Consider the following 8,224-nt stretch of genomic DNA (forward strand, 5'->3'; position numbering starts at 1 on the left):
TTGCCATTGGCCAGCGACATTCTGAATCTACCATATTATTATCCCCCATTAGCTACCCAACTCCTAGTAGCTACCACTACTACTAATTCTTTATATGTGTATACTTATTTAATCCTCATAGCAAACATACTATTATCCCCTTTTTACAGATAAAGAAGCTAAAACAAGACACAAATGGGTTAAGCAACTTGCCCAAGGTTATAAAACCAATAAGTGCCAGATGCTAGATTCTAGGGATTCTGGTTTAAATCCATACTGCTATACGTCTTCTACAGGCTATTATGCTAGAACCAAGTAGAAGCCCCTGGAGATTTTTCTTCCTGCCAAAACCCAGAAGCCATAACACATTACCCTAGAAGGGTAATCATGAAAAACATCGGAGAAATGTAGAAAGAAATCACAAAAGTATATGCAATTTCATGATTAGTAACATAAATGAATACTGAAACATGTGTTATTTGCTTCCTTCAACAGTGACTCACATATTTATGTATGTTTGCATATATGTGTGCACATATAAATTAATAAAAGTAAAATAATCAATATATAATTGTTAACAAATTAATTTATTAATGACTAATAATATAAAATTATGCAAATAATTCTATATACATAATTTCCCTCTTTTCTTTTCCCTGTTACTAATATAAAGTTATTTAGGTACGTAGCTTTGCAACTTATTCTACACATTGCAGAATTTCAAGACAGAATCACAACAGAACTAAAGGAAAGTTAATTATAAGCCAGACTCTGATGTTGCAAATGGATGGAGAGTGGAATACTGCATAGGAAATAAGCTTATATTTATGTGTATGAAGAAAAGTTATTTTACATTACTTGCTTTATATATTTTGGTTGTGTGTGTGTGTGTGTGTGTGTGTGTGTGTGTGTGTGTGTGTAGATAAATCTCTTCCAATCAGATCTTAGCTTTCTATGATTCCTCTTGATTTGAGTTTTTGGAGACTCACAAGTAAATATCTTTTATGTTTAAATTAACCAGAATTGGTTCCCTTCTTTTGCAACTGAGAAATTTTATATATGTTTATCTTGTATATTTGTGTTCAAGAAAGAGAACTTAAGCCTGTTTATAGGTCTTGGAACAATTGCCAGGAGAAAGAGAATTGTTATAATGAGAGAAGAAGGATAGGTGGAATAAATAAATGTGAGAAGAGATTAAGAGAGAAAGAGAAAAATGTAAGAATCTTCAGTGGATTTATTAAGCCAAAAATTCTTGTCGAAGCACCAACTACGTGTTAAAGTGGTTAGAAGCCTGTTCTTTCAAATATTTTAATTCAGAAAAGAGACAATGATGCAGATATGAATATATAAGAACAATTCTTAGAAGAAAAACCAAGATGTGTAAATTGTGATGGAAGCCAAGGAAAGAGAAATATGCAAGAAAAAATAGAGGGAAAGAAGAGAGAGGTATTTCCCTTTATACCCAATATATAACCAGGTAGAGGCACAACAGTGTAAAATGCTGCAAAGAGTTGAGAAGAACTGGAATAAAGAACATTTTTTAGTAATTAGGGAATTAAAATTCTATGGGGAACATTGACATTGATGAACAAAATAAGAAATTAGAAGAATTCACACTTCTCAGTAAATAACAAACCAAATTATTACTAAATGAGTTAAAAGTTGAAGCAGAATTCAAAACAATTGGAGCTGCCACTTCCAGAAAACAAGAAATGAAATAAAGGATTCCTCAGCACCAGTGACCATCTGACATAAAATTATAGTGGATCCAGCAACAGTCAGAAGCTCTGAGAGCAGAAACAGAGAATAAGGCTCACTCAACCATGGGAGTTGGCAAAGTAGAAGCAACAGAAGGCCAAGAGGGCTAAGGATTCCAGAGCTGATTTGAGTGTCCAACTGGTATGTATTTGTGGAAAGCATTTGCTATGAGAAGCACATTTTTACTTTGATAGTATAAGCATGAAAATAAGCACAGCCCTTTACCTAAAAGAAATCCAGGCAGATTGTATTAAAATATTTAGCATTCTTATTAAATATTAAATAGCTGTTCAGGGTAATGTGATAGTCACTATATAAAGTGAGCTTTGCCAACTAGGATCAAAATCATCATATGATTTTGTATTTGTATAGGGATTTACAATTCGATTTCTTCTGGGTGTTCATTCCAGATGTTTGCTTTGCAGAAATTTTATCATCAAGTTGCATACTTACGATTGGTGAAATCTTCTCTATGTATCTGTATTCTCCAATGAAACAAACTTATTTTCTCTTAATCTCCACAAAAAAACATAAATGCTTGAAACTTTAACTATACTTGATGGGTTTTTTCCCTGACTTCCACAGTACTCACCAGAAACATTTTATACATTATTATGAAATTAAACCAAAGCAGTTTCTACCCAATAGAATTCCATAAAGACTCCACACAGAGCAACTGCCCTGGAAGAATAAAGATAACTAAAACAAAAATTATCATTAAAATTAGATTGGAATTAGATATCCTTGTAAAATTTTAATCTTAACTAAATAGCAGCACGGTGCAAGCAATATTTTAGACACTATAAGAACAGAGATGAAGGAAGCACAGTACTTGCTCTTAATGTTCCTTATATTCTAACAGAGGAACAAAAATAATACACCAAATATTGTAATTACGAATTCATTTGATTTTATGAAATTACTATCCATCTCCAAACCCACCTACCATAGGTTCCTTTAGAGCAGGGATTGTGCATATTTTCCTAAGTACCTAATATAGTTTCAGCAACATAGAAGAAAGTATTGTGGATTCGACGAATACAAAATGATGAATAGCTGAACGGGTGACGGATGGATAGTTGAGATTCATATTGCTTTGAGAATTTGAAGTAGAAAATACATTTAATTATCTGAAATGGGTGGTGGTAGGTGATAATGGCAAGTTTTAAGAAAGTATGGCATTTTAGACATAACGTAGAGAAATTCGTTTCATTCTGTTTTGTTTTTATCATTCTACAGTGTGTATTTGTTGGTGTCTCAAATTCTCCAGCCAAGCAAGATGACTTATACGAAAAGTCTGTACAATCAACAGCCCAACAATCAGTGACCTCAAAATATGGACTAATCAAAGTGATCTTTTTTCATAAATTTTTTAAAAGATTTTTTCTCATGATAAGAATTTTGAAAATGTACTCTTAAAAGTAACTTCCAAATATAAAATACAGTATTTTTAACTGTAGTCACTATGCTGTATATTACAATCACAGAATTTATTTGTCATACAATTAGAAGTTTGTACCTTTTGACCACCTTCACCCATTTCCCCCACCCACCATCCCTGCTTCTGGCAACCACCAATCTGTTCTTTGTTTCTGCGAGTTTGTGTTTTTTTAGATTCCACATATCAGTGAGATCATACAGTAGCTGTCTCTCTAATTTATTTCACTTGAATAATGTCTTCAAGGAACAAGGATCATCCATGTTGTTACAAATGGCATAATTTACTTTTTTATGGCACATATATGTGTATATATTATACATTCCATTTATCCATCAATGAACACAGGTTATTTCCCTATCTTGCCTCTTGTAAATAATGCTGCAATAAACAGGAGGGTGCAGATATTGCTTTGAGGAAGTGATTTTGTTTCCTTTTGGATAAATACCCAGCAGTAGAATTACTGAATTATATAGTAGTTTTATTTTTAATTTTTTGAGGAGCTTTCATACTATTTTCCAAAGTGGTTGCATTCTCACCAACAGTGCACAAGCATTCCTTTTTCTAGAGAAGTTTGACATTTAGGTTAATTTTTTTTGCACTTGAGGACTATAAATAATAGTTGAGGAGTAAGAAAAATCCTTTTAGTTTAGCAGTACAAATGGAATGCATATGTGCTTATTATATGCATGGGCTTTCTAGCACATGCACATAAGGTACTGCCTTCTAGTTTTTTATTTATTATGTATGCATACATAATAAGTGCATATGATGTATGTATGTCTATATGTGTGTGTAGTATGTGTTTGTATGCATGTAGTTGAGATGACTCCTCTATATCTTTTCTGTAATTGCAAGTCAATAGACTATATGCATCCACAATATTATCAAACTATTACAAAAAAAGTCATTTAAAAAGCACTCCTTATTTTGTGGCTGTAGCCATATAAAAACAATACCATATCAAAAGTTAGGAAAATGTTTGAAGCTTCATTTTAAATTTGGATTGAGTGAATACTGGGAAGACAAAGGCCTCACCCTGAATTAAACTTAAAAAAATAAAAACTGTCATTATTGTTATGTTTTATGTGGCATTTCTAAGTATTAAATTTCACACCAAATTTAACACTTAAAAATGTTAAATAGGGGACAACAGTACTGTATATTCATTCAGGAGTCAGATCAGAATGAAGAAACTAGGTGGTGGTGGTTACGGTCAGAATTATTTTGTATAATTTTCTCCATGGTCATTTTTTATTTTAAGGAAATGAATTACGTGAGAACCAAAAATGTTTTTAAACCACAATGACAACATATATACAAGAGAACAAAGTTAAAGGGGGCATGCGTTAAAGTGCTTGGCTCTTGATAAAGATGAAACCCTAATTTTTGGAGCTAGGAAGAGTAGACTTTTGTAGAATGATGGAAAAGTGCTGAAATGAATTTATCACAAGTCATTTTTACAGTGAATATTTTTGGGAAAGGAATACCCCAGGAAAAATAAAACAAAGACATATTGGAAGAAAGATGTCAAAGACAGAAGTTTTGCATGTTCCAGCAGATGAATCTGAGCAGATCAATAGCCTTCTTGAAAATCTGTTAAAGCAGTTTCATAGGTCTGAGAACTTGAACAAGATGCCAGTCCTCCAAGAAAGCTCCTGTTGGGGTTGGGCTGTCGAATTTGTGGGAGCGATGAAGGAGAACTTGTCCATAAGAGAATCAGCCTGTGTCGGTGTGTGTATGATAGTTGTTAACTATATTACATATGGGCTAAAACATTCTTGTTGTAAAGTGGAAAGGTTCACATGATAATCGTGTTCACACAATGACATTTGCTAAGAAAACAGTGAGCTTTTAGCCTTTTTCAGTGTCAATCTTAATTTCTATAGTTAACCACATGCCTGCAGAGCTGAAAAGATATCCTGAGTGATTTCTGATTGGGTGACCTCTGAAGTGCTGGGTGGACAAGAACACTAAGTGGTGACTTTCTAACTATTCATACTTCCCTATGCAACACAATTGTCCTTTATGCTCACTTTGCATTCAGAGAAGAAGCGTTCTGCTGTGGAAGTTGAAGAGCTTTGGTGTTTACTGTTCTGTTTTAATTACTTTCAAATGCTCTGAATCTCATCAGATTCTTTGTTGGAATTGGCAGCATCTGACCAGTTTGATGCACTTGGACAATATCCCTTGAATTTAATCCAAGGAGCCATGAAAGCAGCTTTTGATTCTGATGCAGATACTTGTAGAATCTAAGATAAAATTCGGTGCATGAAGATAAGTTCTATTTCTGCCAAAGCAAATATACTGCTAGAATTTGGGGGTAATGTACACTTTTTTCTCATTATTATTTTTATCCACTTGCATTTCTATAAAGGGGTTTAGCACTATTTTTGTCAGTTTTTTTCCCCTCTACTATTCTGAGTTAGTATTACCCATATTTAAACAGACACAATGATCTATGGAAATCATTATTTTTTAATCCAAGTACTATAGACATGTGTTCTTATAATTAAGTGAGAAAAAATCCACTAGTCAACACAACTGTATTAAAAATCATATCTTTTTCAGGAACCATCTACTGCAATAAAAATGAATAAAATCTTCAGGTTTTATTAGAATGAAAATAATCTTTTCCTAGGTAGGAAAAGAAACCATTATTTCTATGGCTTTGGAGACTGGCATTTTCCATGTTTATAATGTGAATCTAGTGAGATAATACCATAATCCTTAGAGAGTGGTGTGGGTTCTGTAAAATGTGTTCAAAGCCATGTCTGTGATGAGAATGATTGAAATAGCTGTCTTCCTCAGTGCTTTTGTTTTGTTATAGATCAAAACTTGATCAAGGTCTCGGGTTCAAGGCCTTCACAAGCCAGTTAGCTTTGCTTTTCTTCTATGTCAAAAGTTGCCCTAGAAAACCAGCTAACTGGTTTGTTTTATGCTCTTGGCCTTAAAAGTGATAAGGAAAAAGGATATGTGTGGCTTAGTGCAAATAACTCACTGACCCTTGAAAATCAATCAAAATGGCATATCCCACTGATAATAAGGGTATGCAAAAGATAAGCATGTTTAAATGTTTTATAAATTATTTTAAAAATAAACCTTTGTATATTTGCCTAGTTTTTGCTAAAATTTACAGTATTTGAAAATGTCATTTGGTTCCACACTGCCTACATATTTCCTAAGAGAGACGAGCAACATTTTCAGCTAAAATTCCTGGGTTGAAATTTAGAGAACTAAATTCTCTTTCATCTGGAAAACTCAGTAAGCTATTCTTTGTGATGTTATCCTTTCTAGGGCCATATAAAGTGTTTGCTAGAACTTGTGTTGTAGTGAGTATACAAGCCTGAAGAACAGCAGAATCTACTTCAGTTTTATCTTTGCCATTTCTCCAGTATTTCCAAAGATCTCTTATTTTTTTGCTTCTTCTTTACTTCCCTTTTACACCTTGTACCTCACGTGTGAGTTATTCTCTACCACAAAACAAATTTCTGGGGATCCCCACTGTGGTCTTAAGTGGACACCTACTTTTGTCAGATATACTCCTCATCCTATAATTGACTTCTACAATCCTTCTTCCTAATTAAAATCTACCCATCATGGGTCCTAGCCATTAAATATCCTAGTAGAGACAAATGTATGTTAATACATGGTCTTCCTACATTATATATTTGCTTTTTGTAAAATTGCCACTCGAAACAGTTTATAAGGGTGAGTGCTTTATATTGCGGTAGGCTAAGATGGAAGATATTTGGATCAAGTTCACCCTTTTATTCTGTCAAAGAAAAAATGCACCAAGTGCAGTTAAAAAGGCAAGAAAGTCTTTATTTATGACTATTGCAATAGGAAAGAAACATTGAACTCAACTTGAATATAGCAGGGGCAGCTGGGATTTACACCCAATGAGCAGAGTGAGGAAGTCATTGGATAGAAAATTACTAAGAGGAATTTAATTAGATATCAAGGGCAAAGAAGAGGATCATAATTGAGTATCAAGGGTGAGAGATTCTAACTAAACTAGCTTTGCAGGATTCTTGCTGAAACTGGGAGCAATATGATTCTTTGCTAAAACTGGGCTCAGCCAGCCTAGGACATGGCCTAATCGAGAAGATGGATCAAAGGAGACTAACTAAGTTTGGTCAGGAAGGGAGTCCTCGTCAGTTCATAAGTATTAAACAGCCCTCTCAGATGTATGAGGGTACATCTTATCAGACAGTTATATGATTGTCCCATTTGTCGATCTAAGACAACTTTTGACTATTTTCAAATATGGATTCTTTTTACTTAAGTTTTATAATTTCTGTGTCCGTGCCTATTGCCTTTACCTTGAGGCAAGAAAATCTTACAATGCTCTGCATTACATCATCCACATAGGTAACATAAGTAACATGTTTTTCTTAATATGTGCTTGTTATCCTCCCTAACTATATGGAAAGGGGTACTGAGAGGAATTGAAGTTTACTTCCTTGCTATAATTAGAATACTGGAGACTGACAATAAGATTGACTTATGTTTTGAGGAAGAGATACCAGACTATTAGGGAGGCTCATCTACTGTTAATGTTGCTGATAGCAACCAACTATCTGAAGAAGTCGTCATTAGATGACTAAAATTCAAAATAAGAAATGGGAAGAGCAGATGTATAGGCCAAGCTTTTGATCAAGGCATCCTATGAGGATTTGGGCTTTAATGTAGGCTCTGGTTTTGGTAAAATAAAAGAAATGATCATTGTATCTAATATTTCCAAATGTTGTCTTCTAATGAGTGCACAGTGATTATTTATTAAATGACTCATGCTTTGTACTTTTTAAAGTTCTCAGTGTTTCAAAGAGATTTAGTTTAGTTTATCTGAATATTGATTATTATGCATTATATAGGCCTTAAGGAAAAGTTGAAATTCATTATAAATATTCGATTTTTAGAGGAGGCTGAAAGATAGGGAAAGGAAAACACAAAGCACTAATGCAAAAGTGACTAGTAGGAATAATGCTAAGAATCTAAGGATGTGTTTCTCTGAAATTTGGGGATAATAATGGTGGTTTAAAAAGA

Source organism: Rousettus aegyptiacus, unplaced genomic scaffold (assembly GCF_014176215.1).
Source record: "Rousettus aegyptiacus isolate mRouAeg1 unplaced genomic scaffold, mRouAeg1.p scaffold_m13_p_3, whole genome shotgun sequence".
Classification (NCBI taxonomy): Eukaryota; Metazoa; Chordata; class Mammalia; order Chiroptera; family Pteropodidae; genus Rousettus; species Rousettus aegyptiacus.